The sequence below is a fragment of the Podarcis vaucheri genome (genome assembly GCF_965113315.1).
Source record: "Podarcis vaucheri genome assembly, chromosome: 13".
NCBI lineage: Eukaryota > Metazoa > Chordata > Lepidosauria > Squamata > Lacertidae > Podarcis > Podarcis vaucheri.
This window is the reverse complement of record NC_138751.1, coordinates 18,529,679-18,551,275: the sequence shown is the minus strand read 5'-3', so window position 1 is coordinate 18,551,275 and position 21,597 is coordinate 18,529,679. Positions and strand designations below refer to the sequence as shown.

The 21,597-nt window shown below is 48.4% G+C and overlaps 1 protein-coding gene and 1 long non-coding RNA gene across 6 annotated transcripts in view; both read right to left on the bottom strand.

The window, feature by feature from the left end:
• Nucleotides 1-21,558, bottom strand: part of IL11 (interleukin 11) — a 68,676-nt gene extending 47,118 nt beyond the window's left edge. For 2 of the 5 annotated variants that reach the window (XM_082195477.1, XM_082195478.1), the window contains exon 1: nt 17,789-18,328. The gene's annotated coding sequence lies outside the window, so the exon portion shown is untranslated. Of the gene's footprint in view, nt 1-1,773; nt 1,974-2,490; nt 2,510-17,788; nt 18,329-21,020; nt 21,076-21,534 lie in introns of those variants that run through there. The other 3 variants (XM_082195479.1, XM_082195482.1, XM_082195481.1) reach the window with 3 other exon arrangements.
• Nucleotides 12,100-13,966, bottom strand: LOC309516669. Its single transcript, XR_014212965.1, has 2 exons — nt 13,754-13,966; nt 12,100-12,735 (listed from the first exon to the last, which is right to left on the bottom strand). It is a non-coding gene; the product is annotated as an uncharacterized lncRNA (long non-coding RNA).
• Nucleotides 21,559-21,597: the final 39 nt, after the last annotated feature.

Genomic DNA, 21,597 nt, shown 5'->3' with positions numbered 1-21,597 from the left:
CGCTGGGACCGAGCAGCGGGAGCGCACCCCGCCGCGGGGATTCGAAACGCCGACCTTACGATCGGCAAGCCCTAGGCGCTGAGGCTTTTACCCACAGCGCCACCCGCGTCCCTACTGACACAATTAAAGCATCTCAAAACAATTCCTATGCAGATGCAAACTTTGAACAACAACATAAACTTAGCACAGGCTGCTTCATCTCAGCAATCCTCTTGGCAGGTTAGACCTTATGGATAAGGTGGGTTATAAATCTAGCCTGTACAGTACTAAGCTGGGTCCAGACGCAGGTTAGTAATACTTAGTTCCCCCTGAAATCAATGGGACATAACTTGTCCCACTGATTTTAATAGAAGTGCAATTAGAGTTGTGCCAACTAAGTTATACTCAAAGCAGACCCACTGAAACTAATGGACCTAAATTAGTCGCATCTATTAACTTCAATGGATCGACTCTGGATATGATTAACAACAGCTACAACCCTCAGTCTGCATCCAACCTTTTCTTGTTGCCCGTGGGAAGCTATGAGCTTCAACATGAGCCTGGCTATGTGTGAGTTCTTGTATACGTAACTGTGCATTCAGTTGTCTGCTGAAATGCAAAGAGCAGTACAGGATTATGTTTCATGCAACTTGGGTTGGTTTGTGGATTAAAGTAATTTTGTGTATGCTTTCCTTCATGAGGTTTGGTTGGCTGCGCATTCTTGTTTTCATTGGTAGAAATATGGGAGTGGGTAACCGTGGAACTGGAATTTATGAATCTGTATATTCTTCTGTGTGGGGATGTGTGTGGTTCTTTGCTTTGCTGCCTGTGTGTGTGTGTGTGGTTGCGGTTTTTTCCTCCTCAGGCAGAACTTTCACATGCCATGAATGTATGTATAAAGGCGTAACGGGGTCAGTTAGTGGATCTGTGCATATGTGTGTGGTACTTTGCTTCTGTCTTCGCATATGCATAATTATGAATGTTTGCAGGTATGTGCTTTTGGCTAGCCTGCATGCACCCATCTGCATGGTAGCAGAAGCACCCAACTGCCACAGCATGGAGAGAAGTGTGCAATTGCATCATTCTGTGTGTCTTTCATGGCTGTGTGGGTTCCTCGCTCCCTTGGCCATGCCTGAAAAACTCTGAATTCCTTGGTGTGTAGCTGTGCATCTTCTACGACGAAGTATATGTGTGGTTCTTCCCTTCACTCTCTGTGGATGTGTACATGGAAATGGAAAGTCTGTGTATTTTCCCATATGAGGGACGTGGATACCATAACTCTGCGTAAGCACATTTCTATTATTCATCACAACATGTATAGCCTGCCTTTCCTCCAAGGAGCTCAAGGTGGTGTACATAGTTCTTTCCCCCTCCATTTTGTGTGTGAGGTAGGTCAGGTTAAGAGACTGTGGCTTTGTACACACAATACATTCAAAGCACCCACACACAAATCACAGGGAAGTGCTCTTTACCCCTCACAGAGCTACGATTCCCGGCACCTGTAATAAACTACAGTTCTCAGGGTTTTTTGGGTGAAGGGGAACTGTGTGTCCAAAGTAAGGTGTGTCCACAGCCAATGACTGGTCCAAGCTTCATGGGTGACTGGAGATTTGCACCCTGGTCTCCCAGGTCCTAGTCCAACCCTGTAGACACCACCCCATACTGGAAATCTATAGAAGCGGGTCCATGACTGTATGTCGCTTCTGCTGCCTCCCCCAGCCCCATGAACCACCGTCTTGAGGAAGAACTGAGTCCATGCCTGTTTCATATTATATGCATTTCACTTATGCATACCCAACCGGCTAGCAGACGAGGAGTTCCTCTTGCGTAGGTGTGGGGGCTTGCAATGTTGAGTGTGCGATATTGGATCCATCTCCCCATGTACGCCATTAGGTATATCCTTTTGCTTGTGTACTTTTTGATTGTTATCTTCTTTCATTTGGAGGAGGCTGCCAAAAAGCCGAGGCGGGGATCCGATGAATCTGGAATGGCTAAGGGAGCTGGGGGGGGAGGGAGGGGGCAGTAGGGTAAAAGTGAAGAGGGAACCCCTGAGCTGGGATATATCAGGGGAGGGGTGAAGCCCCCCGTGGGTCTTCTGGGCTGCCTGACGTCCTCTGCGTCAGTTGCCCAAAAGGTCACTGTGGTCAGCGTCTGCCGGCTTTTATTGTTTGCATTTTCCTCAGACACTGCCACAGCAAAAGGCTATGATGAGTCTCCGTCCCGGCGTCGTTTGCCCCCACCCTGGCTCTGACCCCCACCTTGGGGGGAAATGGACTCACTATGAAAATATCAAACCCGAGGAAAAGAAACAGCCCCTGAGCAAGAGACAGAGAAGGGAAAAAAAGACCACAAGGCTTTAAACAGGAGGTGGGGGTGGATGGGAATATTCATCATGCAGCCCCCCTTTCCTCCCAGACTCTCTCCCCCCTCCCCGCTTTAAAAATTTGCCGAAGGCTCTGCCAGATCAAGGGAACGCTTTCCGAAATCCACGGTTTCATTTATGGCTCTTACCTCCAATACCACATTATGCTACTGCAGAAATTTAGGTGCGGGTTCTTTCCGAGGGAGAAGGCCTATCATCGAAACACATGCTCTAAAACGTCCCCGGGAGCTAATCTGCCACCATCCAAATCTCTGGGTGTCTAAAATGTTTTATTTCCCACCTTTTTCAGCAATACCGCTCCCCAAAGGGGACTCTCAATAACTAATTACAAAGCAAGGCATAATAAAAACGTAACAACAACAAAAACAGCCTAATAATTAAAAAATTGTCCAGTAGCACCTTAGAGACTGGACAATTTTTTATTTATTTCGACTGCCTCAGACCAACACGGCTACCTACCTGAGCCTAATAAATAATAATAATAATAATTACAAATTAAATGCCACCAAATGTTTAGGCCAGAGGTGGCTAATTCGTTTTGGTCAAAGAACCAAAAAAATATCCAAGCTACAGGTCACTTTACTTGTTTAAAAAATTATTTTTCTTCCAAAATTATTGGCGTTTTGAGGGACTGGATCAAGCCCCCAAACAGGAGGTCAGCCACCTCTGGCTTAGCTGAGCAGAAAAGCTTAAAATTGACACAATGTGGGTGTCAAAACAGATGTGTCTGCAGAAGGTATAACAGAGTCTGGGGTCTACTATAGAAAAGGGCTTATATCCCAGTAGCCTGCACCTCAATTTGCAAGGTGTGAGCCCCTGGAGCAAGTGGTTCTTCAAGATATCATCGGTCTCAAAGCATTTATGGCTTAAACCATAAGGACAAAACCAATTCCAAGCTGCACCTAGATACAAATCTGGTTAGTAACCTGGCCAGTGTAGTTTTGAACCCGTTTGTGATTGCAAACCGCTCGTCAGAAGCAGCCCCATGTACAACACACTGCAGTCGTCTGAACTCAACGGCTCATGTTTTTGTTGTTGTTGTTTAGTCGTTTAGTCGTGTCCGACTCTTCGTGACCCCATGGACCAGAGCACGCCAGGCACTCCTATCTTCCACTGCCTCCCGCAGTTTGGTCAAACTCATGCTGGTAGCTTCGAGAACACTATCCAACCATCTCGTCCTCTGTCGTCCCCTTCTCCTTGTGCCCTCCATCTTTCCCAACATCAGGGTCTTTTCCAGGGAGTCTTCTCTTCTCATGAGGTGGCCAAAGTCTCAGCTTCAGGATCTGTCCTTCCAGTGAGCACTCAGGACTGATTTCCTTAAGAATGGATAGGTTTGATCTTCTTGCAGTCCATGGGACTCTCAGGAGTCTCCTCCAGCACCATAATTCAAAAGCATCAATTCTTCGGCGATCAGCCTTTTTTATGGTCCAGCTCTCACTTCCATACATCACTACTGGGAAAACCATAGCTTTAACTGTGTACATGTAAATACTCTTTCACACTTTACAAAATCCCTATGTTGAAATCACTCCTCTGTAGGAAATATCCAGTACGTAGTAGACAGGCATAGGGGCAAGAATTCAGAGCCGTGTGTGAAACAGAATTTTGGAAGAGGAATTGAGGCCCGCACCAGAAGCCTTAAGCAGGCCCAGAGCTCAAACAGCCCAGCTGTAGCCCATCAAAGCATGGGATGGGATGGGAAACACAGTCTGCTTCTAGGCTGTCGCAATCTAGAAGGCATGATTTAATAATATACTGTGAAATTTAGGTTGAGCAACTAAAGCAGACTTATTGCTTTTGCGCAGCTAACCTGCTTCCAAAGAAATCCCGAAAATTTTTGTGTCAAGAAAATGCCCTGGGAAGGGTGGGATAATGTTGATGCCGGATGATGCCCTGTAACCTCTGTGCAAGCAAATCATAATTCTTCAGAGGTTCTGTTTAAATTTGTGGTTATTAAAAAGGCAGGGGGTTGGGAACACAAATGCTTGGGAAGCAGTGATGCTAAATTATCTCCACGCAAATTTTGCGCACGCTAATCAGAATGAGTGTTCAATAAACAGGCCCCTCTTGAAGAGCTCAATGTCTCTGTCACTTTGCACAGGGGCTGCTCTGAAAGGGTGTTTGTGAAGCAATTGCTGTCGGGGGTGGCAGGGATCCAACCCCATGCAGGAGACCTATTTCCTCAGGTTATTTCCTATAGGGAAATGGGCTTTTCCCCCTCCCCAGCCCTCCAATGGCTACCAGTCACTGTGGCTATGTTTTACCTCCACTGTCAGAGACATTGTGCCTCTGAAGACCGGTTTGGAAGAGTCGCTGTTGCAGTCATGTCTAGCTTACAGGCTTCCCACAGGTATCTGGTCGGCCCACAACTTTTCATACCACCTAGGGTCCCTCCAGACTGGTGTTTTACTGCAGGCATATTTTAAAACATGTTCTTGACAGAATAACAGTGCGCTAGTTGTGGATTTATTATGCTTCCCTGATGCTATCACATTATTCCTGTCCGGCGCAACAAAAAATAAGAACATTTGTGGTTCAAAATTATTTTAGAGTACTTGAAAAAGCCACTGAGGTTTTGAAGGCACTAGAAGGGAATGTTGTGGGGGGGGGGGAGAACTGATTGTTTCTAAGACGAACATCCATAGAATAAGTTGGCTTAGCATGGGGAGGCAAACTAAGGCCTGAGGGCCGGATCCGGTCCAATCGCCTTCTAAATCTGGCCCACAGACGGTCCAGGAATCAGCGTGTTTTTACATGAGTAGAATGTATCCTTTTATTTAAAACGCATCTCTGGGTAATTTGTGGGGCATAGGTATTCGTTCATTTTTTTCCTTTTCAGAATATAGTCCCCCCCCCACTAGGTCTGAGGGACGGTGGACCGGCCCCCTGCTGAAAAAGTTTGCTGACCCCTGGCTTAGGGCAACTTTCTGTCCTTTCTGGGGAGGGTTGGACCCTCTGAATTGAGCAGTGGCATCAGCCCCTATGTTGTTTGTATATACTGTATAGCAACATTTTTATGCTACTTTAGTGTTCAAGGTGTTTCACATTCATGATCTCAGTACCTTGTATGGAATTCCTGTAAGGTGGGTCACTATTATTATTATTCCCCTCACATGGCAGATGGAGGAGCTGAGCTTTCATAAGACCACCTGGTAAGTTTATGGTAGAGGTGAGACTTGAATGTCCTGTTTTACAGCTGAGTAGTTGATCCCACCTATAGTCCCTTTTATTGACGTGTGTCATTATTGAAGTGTGTTCTTAGCCAATTGTAATGCACCCCTCCGCCCCCACCAACACCCTTCCCAAATCTGTTCTGGAGGGTTGTGGGGAAACCCTGAACAGATTTTTTTGGGGGGGGCATGAGGGCTGTGAGGAAAGGACGGGGGTGAGTGGGTGGGGAACATTACTTTGTGCAGCCAAACGTACTTCCGCTAACAGATGTATTCAGATGGGTGAATATACCTGCAACAGAAACGCTACTCTGAGGAAAGACATCTGGGTCCTGTGCAACAAACGCTACAGTTATTCCATGACACAAATAACTGTGTGGGACGGCACAGAAATATGCATGTTAGCACACAACAATGCATACTCCCACCTACTTATCTCCAAGCTCGCATTGTATGGGTGTGCTTGTGTACATTTGTGTGTATTCATAGTGCATTTCCTGCGTGACATTTGTGTCTGTGTGTAGGTATGAGCGTTTGTGAGTGGGCAGTTATATACAAACACTGCGATGAGCATGTATTGTGAGTGGAGCGTGTGTGTGTGTCTATGCATATTTTCCTAGATCTCCATTCCTCTTTCCAGCCACTGACTGTGCACACTCTGGTGTGAATCCCATCTCTCTCACCGTCCCGATGACACAAGAGCCTGGATTACAGTGTGCGCTGCTGACGGCAGAGTTTGGTCCTATCTAAACATCCCCCTTGACGCTTCCTGCCACGTCAGAGCTACTGGGGTGGGGGGGGGGAGAGCTGGCATGTCCAACCGCAGAGTTATGACTCTCCTGGGGGCTGGACAGGGGAGCTATAACCACAAGGAGCAGCAGTTCACAGACAACAGGCAGCCTAACCTTAGGCGATCTGATCGCTAGGTAGGTCAATGACGGGTAGACAAATATGAGCAGATGGATGTGCAGAAAGGCAACTCTTTTCAACATCTATTATACCACGCATGGAGTAAATTCTAAAAAATGCATTTGAGAAGCGTTTTTAAGACCACACACAGCACATTAAATGAAGTTCTGAGAGTCGTACATATCGGCACACTCAACTACAGACAGAAAACAGGTTTAAAAACAATCTGCTTGGAGATTTTGATTGTTGTTATTTCAAAAGAAAGGTTAATGACTGTTAATTGATTAAAGTTAAATATTACATCGTTCGCCTTGCCCTTCTTACAAGGAGCTCACACGCATACCTTCATCCTCACGACAATCCTGTGAGGGAGGATCGGCTGATAGGTGAGGGACTGGTCTCACATCACAAATACATGGGGAATTTAACGTAGACCTCTGCGGTCATATCCCACAATACATTTCAAACACAGAAGCATCAACGAACACATTTATAAAACAGTTTTGTGTGTGTGTGTACATGCGCAAGCGCACAATTGTAATGGAGAAGGCACAGGAGAACTTTCCACTGGATTGCGATTGATGTAAAAAGAAATGCCGAAACTCTCACTATATTTGTGGTTATTTGATAAACCACACTGTAAAGCCTTTTTACCTGAACTAGGTTTTGGTGGCTCATTAAAATGTAGGTGGATGCTGAGATACTTTATCTGGTTAGGTGGTTTTTGATGTACTGACACCCACATGTGGGATTGCAGGGGGGGGGGCCTTAAATAAATAAAGTGGGTATAGTTATGAAACTGAGTAAACTGAGGTAAACTCTGAGTATTGGTATTACCCCTCCCAATACCTATATTCAGTTTAAAAATACATATTAAATGGACAAATGGAAAGGAGAGCCATAAGAGGATGGACGTGTGTATTCCACAATCAGAATGAAACCAGAACAGCCCTGCGGCTGGATCAGGCCAGCAGCCCACCTAGTCCACCACTCTGTTCTCTCTGTGTCCAACCAGGTGGGAGGCTTGAAAGAAGCACCTAGAATCATAGAATCATAGAATCATAGAGTTGGAAGAGACCACAAGGGCCATCGAGTCCAACCCCCTGCCAAGCAGGAAACACCATCAGAGCACTCCTGACATATGGTTGTCAAGCCTCTGCTTAAAGACCTCCAAAGTAGGAGACTCCACCACACTCCTTGGCAGCAAATTCCACTGTCAAACAGCTCTTACTGTCAGGAAGTTCTTCCTAATGTTTAGATGGAATCTTCTTTCTTGTAGTTTGGATCCATTGCTCCGTGTCCGCTTCTCTGGAGCAGCAGAAAACAACCTTTCTCCCTCCTCTATGTGACATCCTTTTATATATTTGAACATGGCTATCATATCACCCCTTAACCTCCTCTTCTCCTCACCTGAAGGCAACAGCAACACTCTTCCCTTGAGATTCCTGGCAAGTGATATTCAGAGGCACACTGCCTCTGACATAACCATCATGGCCACTGAAAGCCTTATCCTCTGAGAATTTCTCTAATCCGGTCCCACTTATCGATGCAACCACATTGCTGTTGTTTTTCTCTCCCAGGATGTTAACTACAGGCCCTGTCCACACTTGTTGTTTGCTCCAGTTCGGCAGCAAAGATCGAGTTTTCCTGGGGGGAAGCAATGGGGGAAGCAGAAGTCTGGCTGAGCCCTAATTCACCAGAGAGAAAGGCTTAGCCTAGCCATCTCCCTGAGCTAACATTTTATGTGGGTGAGTAGGTGAGAGGGGGTGAATTACAAACAAAAAAACACATGACCCTACTCTGTACCTGGAACCCAAAGTGTTCCGCTACCTCATCCTGCCTCATGCTCAGAATCCGTAGCCTTTGGTTGAGTGCATGGGCAGCCGAGTGCCAGGTTCCAGGACGGGGATAAGAAAGGCAGTCGGGCGAAAAGCCGCTGATGCAAAAGCAGGAATGTGCAGTATGTCAACAGCTCCGGGAATCCGGGCTGAGCGCACCCTCCAGGAAGGGCACACGCTGGGAAAGCAACGGCAGGTGCTGTCCCATAAGCGCCGTCTGGGAAGCAGGATGACTCAGTAGAATTGTTCGCAAATACACCTCAAGCATGACCTCCACCTGGGCTCTCTTGGTAAAAAAAAGGTAAAGGACCCCTGGATGGTTAGGTCCAGTCAAAGGCTTTTCAGGCCGAGGGAGCTGGTGTTTGTCCACAGACAGCTTTCCGGGTCATGTGGCCAACATGCCTAAACCACTTCTGGCACAATGGAACACCGTTAAGGAAACCAGAGCGCACAGAAATGCTGTTTACCTTCCCACCACAGTGGTACCTATTTATCTACTTGCGCTGGTGTGCTTTCGAAGTGCTAGGTTGGCAGGAGCTGGGACAGAGCAATGGGAGCTCACCCCGTCGCAGGGATTCGAAATGCCGACCTTCTGATCAGCAAGCCCAAGAGGATCAGTGGTTTAGACCACAGAGCCGCCGGGGTCTTCTCTTGGTAGCCAAGTATGGTCACCCCCTAGAAACCCAGGAAGTTGCCTTGTGTTGGGTCAGGTTACCTGTCCATCTACCCCAGTATTGTCCGCTCTGGCTGTCAGGTGTGAGACAGGGAAGGGTCTCCCCCCATCTTCTGCTACCTGATCCTTTCGAAACCTTCCAGCTGGGGGTTGAACCTGGGACCTTCTGCAAGTGGCTTCCCTATCTAGACACTGACCAACTGCATGCTGCTGAGATGTCAGTCCTAGCCTACAGATGCCTACTGTATCCCAGCTTGAATTCCTTCCTCCTCTCATCTCCACCAGGGCATCCAATCTCCAATTTGCACCTCTCCACCCACCCATCCTGCCATGAATTCTGGGCTTTCCCCAGTCCTACCAACATCCTTCGATCTTGATTCCCAACACACAGATTTCAACATATCAGGTTAAAGCCTGTGGATCCTGTTCATCTCTCTCTCCCACCCCCCACGGCCCCTCACCCCCCAGCCCTTGCCTTGAACATGGTCCAAGTACAAACAACAGAGAAACAGTGTTCCTGGCTAGAGAGAATTCCTGGGTTGTGTGGAAAATCTGCTGAATCAGCATCTGGGATTAAAGAAAATGTGCAGCAGACACACAACTCTCTCTCTCTCTCTCTCTCTCTCTCTCTCTCTCTCTCTCTCTCTCTCTCCCCCCCCCCTCCATTCCCCATTTGGTCTACCTATTTGTGTCAGGAGGCCTGCAGGATCCTCACAAAGACCCTTATGCAAAAGTGCCAGGTGTCCCCTCCCTTCAGAGACAGAGACCCAGCTCTTGTCCAAACCTTTTTGTGATGCAGGCAAAGGAGGGGGTGCAGGGAGGGGGACTGCTGTGTGGTTTGGCTAGGGAGTTGGGGATTTGGTTTAGAGGGGAGGCGGGGGGGGGGGAGACAGAGAAGAAGGACAGGGGAGGGAGAGCATCTTGTACTCCATGCAAGTAATAGGACACACGTATACATTTGCAGCCACACACGTTAACACATTCAAGCCCAAGCGCACAACGCTTCCAGCAGATCTATGCACAAATGAACACCAGCCAGTGCATCTATATGGGCTGAATGTTGAAGTTCTGCGAGGACAAGCAAATTCTGAATTGCACCCTGTGTTTAGAAACACATGGGAACTGAGCTGTGTGTTCCACTGTGTCTAGGGGCGAGTGGAACACCGGCCATCATTAAGGCAGTGTGACTGGTGCAGCTGCCCAGAGCACAGCTCTCTTGTGTGTCTACCCACATTTGCCTGTGCGAAGCAGGGGAATGGAAGAAACTCAGTTCGTGCGTTGGACTGTCTGGCCCAGTTCAGACATCGTACTAAAGTATTAAACCGTGGTTTAGCATAACAAGAACAAGCCACAGCAAACCCTGGGCTTGTGCACTCCCATATACCAGTCTAGCAGAGCTGTGAGAAGCAGCAAGGAGGAGTGTAAAAGTTTTTGGCTCTGATTTAGGTGAACCACAGCTTCTTGTGCTAACCAAACAAACCCACCCCACCCCCCCATGATTAGTCTTCTTTCACACAAGTGAGCTTCAAACCGTGGGTTATGAACTGACATATTTAGGCAAGTCGCAGTTACCATTAACCACAGTTTAGAGTTCAAACACAGCAGCAAAATCAGCAGCAAAACTTCCTGAACTCTTCAGAGGAGAGGGAAATAGGAGAGGGAAGTGTGCAAGGCTCACCATGGCCTATTCTCATTACACCAAGCTATTGTTTAGGCCCATGACATCTGAATATAGACACTGTGGGGCAAATTGGCCGTGCCTTGTTTTCACCACGGAGTGGATCAATTACTGCTTGCTTTTGCAGCTTCCTGCGTGTTGCCTGAAATAACAGTATTTTCAAAGTGTCTTAAAGTTCATGTAAAGGACAAAACCAAAAGGCAACCATCTTGAACTGTGATTGTCATTTTTGCTGGAAGATTGAAAAGGTGTGGGGGTATGGAGTTACAGATATGTAAGTCTGTGCAGGGTACAGAAATGTCTAAACCGGGGGGGGGGGGGGAGCCTTTTTCAGACAGAGAGACACATGTCCTCCTGGTGATCTTCCAGGGGACCACATGCCAATGTAGGTGGTGAAGGCAGGGACAAAAGCTACATTCCAGCCACATAAAAGACTGATGGTTACATACCTCTTTTCACCTTCCATACGGGCAAGAAAGAGGCGTTATCCCAGTCAGGTAAATGTACGCAAGGATGGTGCAGAGCAGAACTGGCCAGGGGGCAACGGATGTGGCCTGGGGAGAAGGTCTGGGACAGTCCTTAGTTTGTAATGCTCAAAAGTTACCTGAACTGTATGGGGAGCAGCTTCAAATAAACATGTACAGCCATGTACAACTGCCTCCTCACTTTGCTTCAAGGGCTCCCCCTGTGGTTGCTCACATCCATCCATCCATCCATCCATCCATCCATAATTATACAGTATTTGCATGCCTCCTTTCCATAGTTAAACCATGCTCAAGGTGGCTTACAGCATGAAACAAAAATACCATTACAAACTTAGCAAAACTAGTCCTAAACAATAAACAAAACATCAAAAAGTACACAGCCAAATTAAACCATTTCCACATAAATCATAAAATCTAAAGATATATATCTATATCCATAACAGCAACAACCCCCACCCACCCAACAGAACCCCCTCTAAACAACATCCCAACCCCAAAGTCGGTACAGCAGTTTCTGCTTTTGTAGTTGGAGTCAGTCAGGGATCCGCCCTCCCAGGCCAGGTGGGAAACGGCCTGCAAGGCAGAAAGCAGGTCTTCCAGGACTCACAGCCAAGAATGGTCAGCCTGGAGGCCTTCAGATGTGCCTGTGGGTGCCAGTATTGACCTAGCTGTCAAGGAAAGCACGCTCTGCATATGTTCTGATGCTATTTCTTATCAATTCCCAGCATATTTCCGTAATTAAGCACAGCACTGGAAACAGAAGCTGGCCCAGTGTCCTGAACCTGGCACAACTCCTTTGGCGCAATTCCTATTTTTCACATTTTACTGTAACCAACTGTAACCTGCCACCAAACCTCAGGTGCATACAACTTTCCCTAATTACCCTTGCCACAGTTCCCTTCCCCACCTCTGTGCTGAATTTTAGATTGTAAGCTCCTCCGTGCCCTCTGCAAAGAGTACTTCACGGTTCTATATTAATAGTAATTATTACGGTTGTCATTGTTATTGATGACGCTATTGCATCCTCTTGTGTTGTGTACTAGAGCCCAGGGGAAGAAGCCACAGCACGGAAGCCTGACAGTGTGCATGACCTTTGAGCCAGCCTCAAAGGACGTGACTTCATTCCTTTTGCTTTATAGCAGCCTTCAGGGAATCCCCCGGCCAAAAAGGAAAAAAAACAAAACAGAATAGCAACCCCTTCTGCCATGTTCCAAGTCCCCATTGCCAGCCTGGTTTTGGCTCCTGCGCGACAGGGAATCCCGTGCGAAAGGAAGGCTGGCTTCTTGTCCGGACTGGCGTCTAGACATTCCAGGGGAATCCGGGACGCGTTGCCAGGGGTGGGGTCACTTTTTGGGCACGGCGGTTAGACTCTTGAGGTTGCTGCGCTCATGGGGCGGATGAGTCGTTCCAGCGAGTCCGTGTCATTTTTTGCGCTGAGACGGAAAAGTTCTTAGCTAGCAGGTGACGGAGCTGAAACAGCCATGGTGGGAGGCTCCCGTGTGTGTGTGTGTGTGGCAACTCTCCCTATTCTTCAGCAAGACGAGGTATTCAGCAGCAGATGCTGCCAGATGTCTGGTGAAAGACCCTTCCGCATTTTGACAGATGAAAATAAGCACTGCGCTGCACGAAGCCCCCCCCCCCAAAGTCTTAAAACAGACTTGGGAGTGAGTGGGTGGGTGGGGAGCAGCTTCTTGGGGGAGGCAGGGGTACAGAGACGTGCCAACACACCCCAGGAACAACCCGGGCTGTGAACATCAAAAGCCAGCCAGAGTCCTGCAATGCTGAAGGCAAGCTCTTTTGGATGCCACAAACATTCCGTCAGTTTAGGATTTCAAACAGAAGGCTCCGAAGGAATTAATTTCTGTCTCAAAGGAGGGAAGGGGAGGGGGATATCTGTACCCACAAGGCCAGCCCCTAGTCAGTGCATTCATTCCCTCCCGTCACGTATCCATGCCCTTCTCTGATGCACTGAGCTTGTTCCCTTTATGCTCTAAGCTCGTCCTGCTCCATCTTCCATCCTCCCCTTCTCCTAACTCCAAAGAAGGGGGATTGTCAATCACCCAGGGCTGGTTCTAGGCTTTTGTGGGTCCTCCTCCTCAACGCAGCTTGCCTCCACCACCCCATATTGGCGGCTTGGGCCCAGAAACAGAAGGGAGGGAGGTTGAATGGCTGGCAGCTGCGGCTCCTCCTGCTTGCTATCGCCCCATGGTGGAGATGGGCCCAGAGGGTGAGCAAATAGTTGCTTCCCTTCCTTGCTGCCAAGGCAATTGCCGAGGCTCCAGTTGGTGCTGGTCCCTAGCAGACGCTTCCCTAATGCCAAGCACTGAGGCCGGGCCTGCCGTCAGTCACTGTTCCTACGGCTACACACACCCGCATAGCAGCATGGTCCCAGCCGAAAAGTGGTTGGGGAGTAGGCCCATTGGTTGCTAGGCAACCCACAAAGAGCTGCCTTTTGGCTTCTGGCTCTAGGGGAATAGAGGCTCTTTGCTGTTACCTAGCAACTGAAGCCCCCCCCCCCCCGACCTCCAATTCATGTCAAAGAGGTGGCTTCTTCCAGCTGTTCCTGGAACCCCAGAGAGATATTCATGCAGTGAAGGCACTGTCCCACTAGTCTTCGGCCAGCCAGCCCACAACTTACCACTAGCCTGGAGGGTGCCACTAGCCCCTAGCAGCCCTTTCCTCAGCCTCAGTGCCGCCCTTGCAGAATTCAGCCAACAGGAGGACAGGGAGAAAATGTGAATTAGTTGGCTCTGCTTGCCATTGACTTTGGCTTCACCAAATGTTGGCCTCCTTGTCTCTCGCCCAATAGGTATCATCACATCAGCCCCCAGTGTAGCCATGTGACCCAACAGTAAGCCCAGTCCTGAATGCATATCACAAAGGAGATAAGCCCTCCCTAAGGCCATGGGTGCTAAAAGCTACTGGGTGACAAGAGAGCCAGAGCGGGCATGGTGGTCCTGGGTTCAAATCCCACGGAGGGTCTCTCCACAATTCTCTGCAGAAATAAACATGCATCAACCTGGCACATAGGTTTTTGCTCCACATACTTGTGCTGGAAAACTACCACTGGTTCCCTGCTGCATACTCACAGAGTAAGAAACCTGCTCTGATGGAAGCAGCTGCAAAAAAGTGCCAATTGTGCCCCATCTGTAAAATAGGTATAATAGTGGCATAGCTCAAGAGGCTGCAATGAAGACAAGGTAGCGTATTTTTGAAAAGGAGGAAGAGGTGCATGCAATACGACAGATAAGTGTGCAGCAGCAAGGATTATATTCTGAAACAGAGAAGTTTGGAAATTTAGCTCATCAGCTGTTGCAGAACCCTGGGATCATTTCCCCTACTTCCTCATTGACTTCTGCCAGGAGCTGCAAATTATTTGGTGCAAGATTCTGACAGGTGCCAGTAGGCTTTGCCTAATTCCGTCACTTCCGCTGCGCCGGTTTCACGCTACATTTCTCAGCAGCACCAGCCCAGCTCAACCTACAAACCTCCCTACTCCTGGAAAAGCCAGGAACCCCAGCTCCCAGAATCCCTTGCTCCCGCTTTTTGGCCACAGAATCCCAAGAACCTTCTTTGCAAGCCTTGAAGGAAGGTCTGAGGGGTGGCTGGAGGAAGTGAAGTGGGGAAGAGAGTAAAAGAGTCAAAGGGCTCCTAACAAAAGGGTGTATCCCTTCTGCACTCTGTAGGTCCCTTTTCAGAGAATTTGGCCCAAGCCAGCACATTCCGACTTTGAACCAGCTGCCTCCGTGAGCTCTCCGAGGCATCCCCCCTACAAAGGGCTCCAGGCTTTTCCCTCCCTTGGAGCTGGCCAGCCATACCTCCAGCACCATCAGACAAGCTAAGCCTCCGCTGTTCCATTCCTCGCTCACTCTGAACTCTTGCCCAGTCTGAGGTTTGGGAGGCAGCCTACTTGAGGGGGAAGCAGAGCCAATTCCTGTCCTACTCCCTACCATCCTCTCCTCCCTCCCTCAGACAGAGCTGTGATCCTGCTCCCCTTCGGCAGCTTCTCAACCACCACCACCACCACTCCCGGCTCTCCAGAGGACCCAGGAGTCCTGGCTCCCGGCCACCTTCATTCTGGCCCATTAGGCCGGGATTGAACCAGCCCTTTTCCCCCTCCTGCTTTTGGCCACCAAGCCAAGGGTGTATGTGTGTGTGTGTGTTTTAAATGTTAGCCTGCTTCTAGACAATGGCAAACTTTACATTTGCGTGAATGCCGGTTAACGTAACTCTGACGGTTCAGCCGCAGGACTATCTCACTCCCCACAACAACAACAACAACAACACAGTTGCTTCACAACAAGTAGCGCTCCGCTCCCGTTCTGCTCCGCTCCCCTTGGGTTGGAACGGCATCTGTAAACCACCCAATCCACAATGGTTTTGTTTGCATTTTCCCCCGTCCTCCTGGGCCGGTGCCTGGTCGCAGGGTGTTCCCTCTTTGCTGTGACTCTACTTAGAGGGCCCCGGTGGGTTTGTGGTTGATTCAGACAGGACGATCGTGGCCGCGACCTCCTGTTTTCATCACAGCGGCTTGTCGTCTGTCCCAACCGGAGGGTGTGAGGCCATCACGGCGGGAGCAAAAAGCCAAGTCCCGGCCGCAAGGAACGATAGGGAGTTCAGCCCTCGAGGCCTGGAGGACCCAGGCACAGGGAAGATGCCCCCTTTTAAGCCTTAAGCATGGGTGGCATCAGCAGTGGCTAAGTGTGGGCTGAAAGACATAGCTCCCCACCTGCTAGGGAGGACTAGGACTTCCCATGCACACTAGCTACATAAAGTGTTGGTGTGGTTATAGGATGCTGCTTCGTAGCCATTATTGTCTACTCTGACGGCGGGAGCAGCTCTCCAGCTTCTCAAGCAAAGAGGTCTTCCCCAACACCTGCTCACTGAATTTTGTTTTTCATCTGGAGATGCCGGGGATTTTCTATGTGCAAAGGATGTGCTCTACCCCCGAGCTTCAGTTCCAGGCATACAGATCTATAGCCACAGATTTCATAAGGTGCTGGTTTCGACCTATAAAACCTTACGGGGCTCAGGACTCCAGTACTTCAAGAACCGCCTCTCTCCACATGAACCAACTCAGTCACTGCATTCATTACCCAAGGCCCTTCTCTGTGTGCCTCCTCCAAGGAAGCTGTAGAGGGTGCTGACACAAGAACGGGCCTTCTCAGTGGTGGCTCCCCACGTGCAGAACACTCTCTCCAGGGAAGCATACCTGGCACCTTCACTGTTTATTTTTAAGTGCCAAACAAAAGCATGTGTCTTCCACCAGACCTTTCTTTGGCCTTTAATTATCTGAGGTCTCTTTTAGTGGGTAGGTGGGATGTGTTAGTCCTGACTTTTTTTATAAATATGAACATGTTTTTAGCTTTTTGTTGGTTTTAATGTGTGCACCATTTTTAAAAGTTGCTCTGGGTTACTTTTTGTAAAGCAACCCAACTAATAAGTGCAACTAACTAACAAACAACAACTACTACATGAAGTATTTGGAAAAAGAACCACCTTTGCTTTGGAAGCCCTATTCCTAGGACTGACTTATTCCTGCAAGTGAATGAGTTGGCACAGTGCTGATGTAGCAGAATGAACTGCACCACTCCAGACCTCACGAAGGCAGTCACATTTCTGAACGTTCCCCTATGTTAAAAACTATCTGCCAATTAGAAAATGACCACAGGCTGACAAAGGACTGCAATAGATACTTTCTCCCTGATGTGCTAGATTTCGATTTGCAATGAGATTGTGTTGATTTTGATTCCCCCCACCATGGTCTGTAATTACGGTAGATCTGTAATTCTGCACTGCAATGCAGTGTGTAAGGGTGCACTGCAGAGCAGTGTCAGATGTTGCTGGCATCTCAATGGTAAAAGTCCTGTGACTTCTATGCAGACTAATAACACACTCATAAATGTCTACTCATGAGTAAGTGCCACTTAATTCAGCCAGACGTAAAGGTAAAGGTAAAGGGACCCCTGACTGTTAAGTCCAGTTTTGGACAACTCTGGGGTTGTGGCGCTCATCTCGCTTTACTGGCCGAGGGAGCCGGCGTTTGTCCACAAACAGCTTTACGGGTCATGTGGCCAGCATGACTAAGCCGCTTCTGGCGAACCAGAGCAGCACACAAAAACACCATTCACCTTCCCGCCGGAGTGGTACCTATTTATCTACTTGCACTTTGATGTGCTTTTGAACTGCTAGGTGGGTAGGAGCTTGCAGGTAAATGCATACAGGACTCTAAGTCAGTCACACTTTTGTCCCATTGAAACAAATGGGGCTAAAGCATGGGCAACTCACAGAGCAAGTCATCATGTCTACTCAGAAGTAAATCCTACTTTACTCCAAGGTAAGTGGGTTAAGGAATGCAGCCTGAGGTTACGATCCAATACTCTTTGGATTTGTCTAGGAGGCAGCCCCATTAAACTGAATGAGTCTTACTTCTGAGTAGAAGTGTGTACTGGAAATCTGATTCCAATTGTCCATATTTTGCACCGACAGACAGAAAGTGGGAAAAGTTGAGTTTATTACCAGTATAACCCCACTGAGGCAGAACTGGACCTTCCTGTTGCTGAGAGCCCTTTCTCTCTCTCTTATAAGCCTTACCCAAAGAAATGATCATGAGGTAGTCTTTTAAAACACATTGCTTTTTCAGAGTTTTTTAGGAAACGGAGCTACTACTTACCCTGAAAAACAGAGGAGGGTGCTTGAGGTTTTCAGGGCAACGTGGAGCAACCCTTACATAACTCAATGGAAAAGGCTGGAGCTCTTTATATTGCTTCTTCTTTGCTGAGTGTTCTGCAGAGATCCCTCCCTCTAGTCAACAACCAGCCAAACACTTTGGTTCCCACAGTGAGTAGGCCATTATCCTTCCACTTTAAGGATTGTAGCTCTGCAAAGGGAATGCATGGGGGCCTCCTAACTCTCAGAGCCCTTTGAAGAACTGCAGCTCCCAGAATCCTTTGGGGGACGCCATGACTGTTTAAAGAAGCCGCATCGAAATGTATTGTGTCAATGCGGCCTTAATTATATGTTGAAGGCTATGCCCACAAACAGCAACACCCAGCCAGACTGGAGGGTCCCTTCTGTCTTTCACAAGAGTAACCTAAAGTCGCTGTTTATCTCCTACCAATGAGAGATGCTGCAGTTGCCAAATTTCTATGCATCTAAGAAAGATGTGGGGCTGGGAGAGGTGCCTATGTGGGGCTGGGAGAGGTGCCTGGTAACATCAGGTAAACTGAGGGATCTCAATTTTAGAAATAACTGCTCATCTTTTTCCTCCAAAAAGGGGTTGGCGACCTCTAGTGCCCAAAACCTGTGACTGCGCCAGTTTAAAAGAGGGCAAAAGCTAATAAATACATAAATTGAGTGCAAAAGCAAATAAATAAGTAAATATAAAGTTGCCGTTTGCCAAAGCAATGGTCAGCACAAGTTGGGCTCCAGCTGTCAGTAACCCCAGGAAGCATTGCCAGTGGTCGGGGATGATGGAAGCTGGAATCCAAAAACATCTGGAGGGCCACAGGTTCCCCAGCCCTGACTAAACCCACAGTTCGGTTTCCCACAGTAGCCAATCAGATGCTTCCAGGAAGCCAACAAGCAAGGCATGAGGGCAATATTCCTTCCCGGCTGTTGCCTCCCTCCAGCAACTTGCATTGCTGTCTACTGTTCCTCAATTTCATTGAGTGACCTCAATTCTTAGTATTTTGGGAGAGGACAAAGGCTCAATTCATTTTTTCCACACCATGCTTAATTATATAACCCCCCCTCCTTAACTATTCCCCCCAAACAAAACATTTTTGCTAAACTGTTAGCATTATAATGATGCATTTTTAGTTTCCTAAATCTCATTCAGTTGCTCAACAAGTATCTGTAATTCCATGTTGCAGAAGAATGTACTGAGGTTGAAGTAACCTCTAATCCCACCGCGAGTGGGGCTCATCTGTACCTCCATTTGCCCTGCAGCTTTCCCCTAGGTGGGAAAACCAGCAGTTTTCCAAGGGAAAGCTGTGGGGCAAATGCAAAACCGTTTGGCTCCTCCTTGATTTTTGGGCGCAGGACAAGCAGAAAAGTGTGGCTGAGCCCCAAGTCTTGATGCCACCTCTACTCCATCTATTCTAATTCCAGGACCATGGGCAGATCCACACCATACATTTAAAGCACATGACCCCTGCCCAAAGAATCCTGGGAACTGTAGTTTCCCGCTTGCAGAGCTACAACCCACAGCACCCTTAACAAACTACATTTCCTAGGATTCTTTGGGGGAGATCACGTGCTTTTAAATGTGGGGCACGGGGAGTTGCAAGGGATACTGGAGCATTTCAGGATAGGATGTGGGAGAGCATCTGCAAAGAACAGCAGGGTAGGAAATCGCTGTTTCCCATCATTTCCCCTGGGGCAGCGCAGCCATGACCTCAGTTCCCAATAAACGTGAAGGCTCCAGATTTTATAGCCTGAGCCCGGGTGGGGGGGGGTTGTATCTGCATTTAATAACCCTTGATTAGATTGTCCTTCCACGCTGCTGGGCGCCAGGAACGGCGGAGCCACGAGTGGCCGGGAATTTGTAAGATGGCTTCCCGCTAGGGTGGGGAGCAAGGACGGTTCCCCCTCAGTCCCAGCCCATGAATGCAACAATTGGCTTGTCTGTTGATGAAAAGCCACGAGCAAGAGGGTGTGTGTGTGTGTGTGTGTGTGTGTGTGTGTGTGTGTAACTGAAGATAGCAGGACAAAGTAATGAAAGCATCAAAGGACACATTTCAAGAAAGACCGGGTTGCAGGAGAACGACACACAAGCCAAACTGCTAATCAAGTTTTAAAATGCTGGTTTTCAAACCACTTATGAGTGCAGTTTAACTGGTCCTTTTGCCAGCAAAAGTCAAGGTGTATGTAGCCAGCACAATCATTTTTTATTTGCAATCAGATTTAATCGTTTTTATTTACAGCGGCAATCAAGGTGATTCAAAATGGAGGCTCTCCCACCCGTCCCTTCCAGAGCACCACTTATTGGCAAATCCGCATCCAGGCAGCTAACAGAGGCTGGCATAGTTTGAGTTGATCCAGAATTAACTGAGTGACCTTGCCCCTGAATCAATAAAACCTGGTCATTTCACATGCAAAAGATCCCAACATCCATCTCCCATCTCCTCCAGAGAAAAACTCCTGCCTGACACCCTGGAGAGCAGTTGCCAGTCAGAATCAACAATACTGAGCTACATGGACCAGTGGGCAAGGACACACTGCATGCCCAGGTAAAAGAAGAACAGACTTGAATAATGTCCAGGAAAGGAGACAAAAATCTAGGTTTTGCAGCTGACTAGATGGAGGGTCTAATTTACTATTTGGGAGGCAGGGGGCAGGATATTGCCACATTCCAGAATCGGTGCTGTCTCGCTAGGTACTTGCCTGCATCCCACTGCTCAACACAAACAGATGTCCCCTAAAACGCTTCCCACTTTCCAGAGTGGTGGCATGTTTTGGTGAAGTACTAGAAGGTTGTTTCCTTTGGATGAGCTTGCAGTGAGGATGGCTGCAGCTCAGTGGCAGAGCTGTGCTCCTTGAATTCTGCTGCCCTCTGCTGGGCAAACGTCTCCTGCTTCCTTAAACAGCTCACCCATTCTCCACTGTTGTTTCCTTGTGTATTGAACTCACTCCCTGAGCATATACTGTAAGTGGTACCTTGGGTTACAGACTCTTCAGGTTACAGACTCCGCTAACCCAGAATTAGTACCTCGGGTTACGAACTTTGCTTCAGGATGAGAGCAGAAATTGTGCGGCGGCAGCAGGAGGCCCCATTAGCTAAAGTGGTGCTTCCGGTTAAGAACAGTTTCAGGTTAAGAATGGACCTCCGGAACAAATTAAGTTTTTAACCCAAGGTACCACTGTATGCGGTTCTGCTTCTCTCCTTTCTCTTTCAATCCCACCTTGCCCTCATGTCTTTGCTTTATCCTCTTGCTCCTTTTATGAACATAGGGCACCCTAAAGTGACTCAAAACTTTGGCTCATCTGCCCCAGCATTACCTGCTACACTAAGGCTGTGCGCACACCGTACATTTAAAGCACCTGACTTCTCCCAAGGGATACTGGGAACCGTAGCTTGTTTGGGGTGCTGGGAATTGTAGCTCTGTGAGGAGGGGTGGCACATTCCATTTTGAAATAGGAACTGCCTGCCTGCCTCGCCACTGCTGCCTGCCTCGCCCACCCTATTGCCTCCGCCACTGGCAGAGAAGCAGCGCTAGCAATGGCACCCATTGTGGGCGAGATCTCCCCAATTTCAGGGGAGCTCTCGTGTGCTCTTCCTCAGGATTCTATTATTGGGAGGGCTGGATAGGAACAGGATCAGGCCAGTGGAGCATCTAGCCTGGCATCTTGTTCTCCCGGTGGCCAACCAGATGTTTTAAGAAAAACGAACGGACAGGATCCTGATCCTCCTCCTACCCCAGACCCCCAGCTTCCTGGTTGCTAGGTGTACGAATACTCTAGAACTCCCGGGTTCTATGA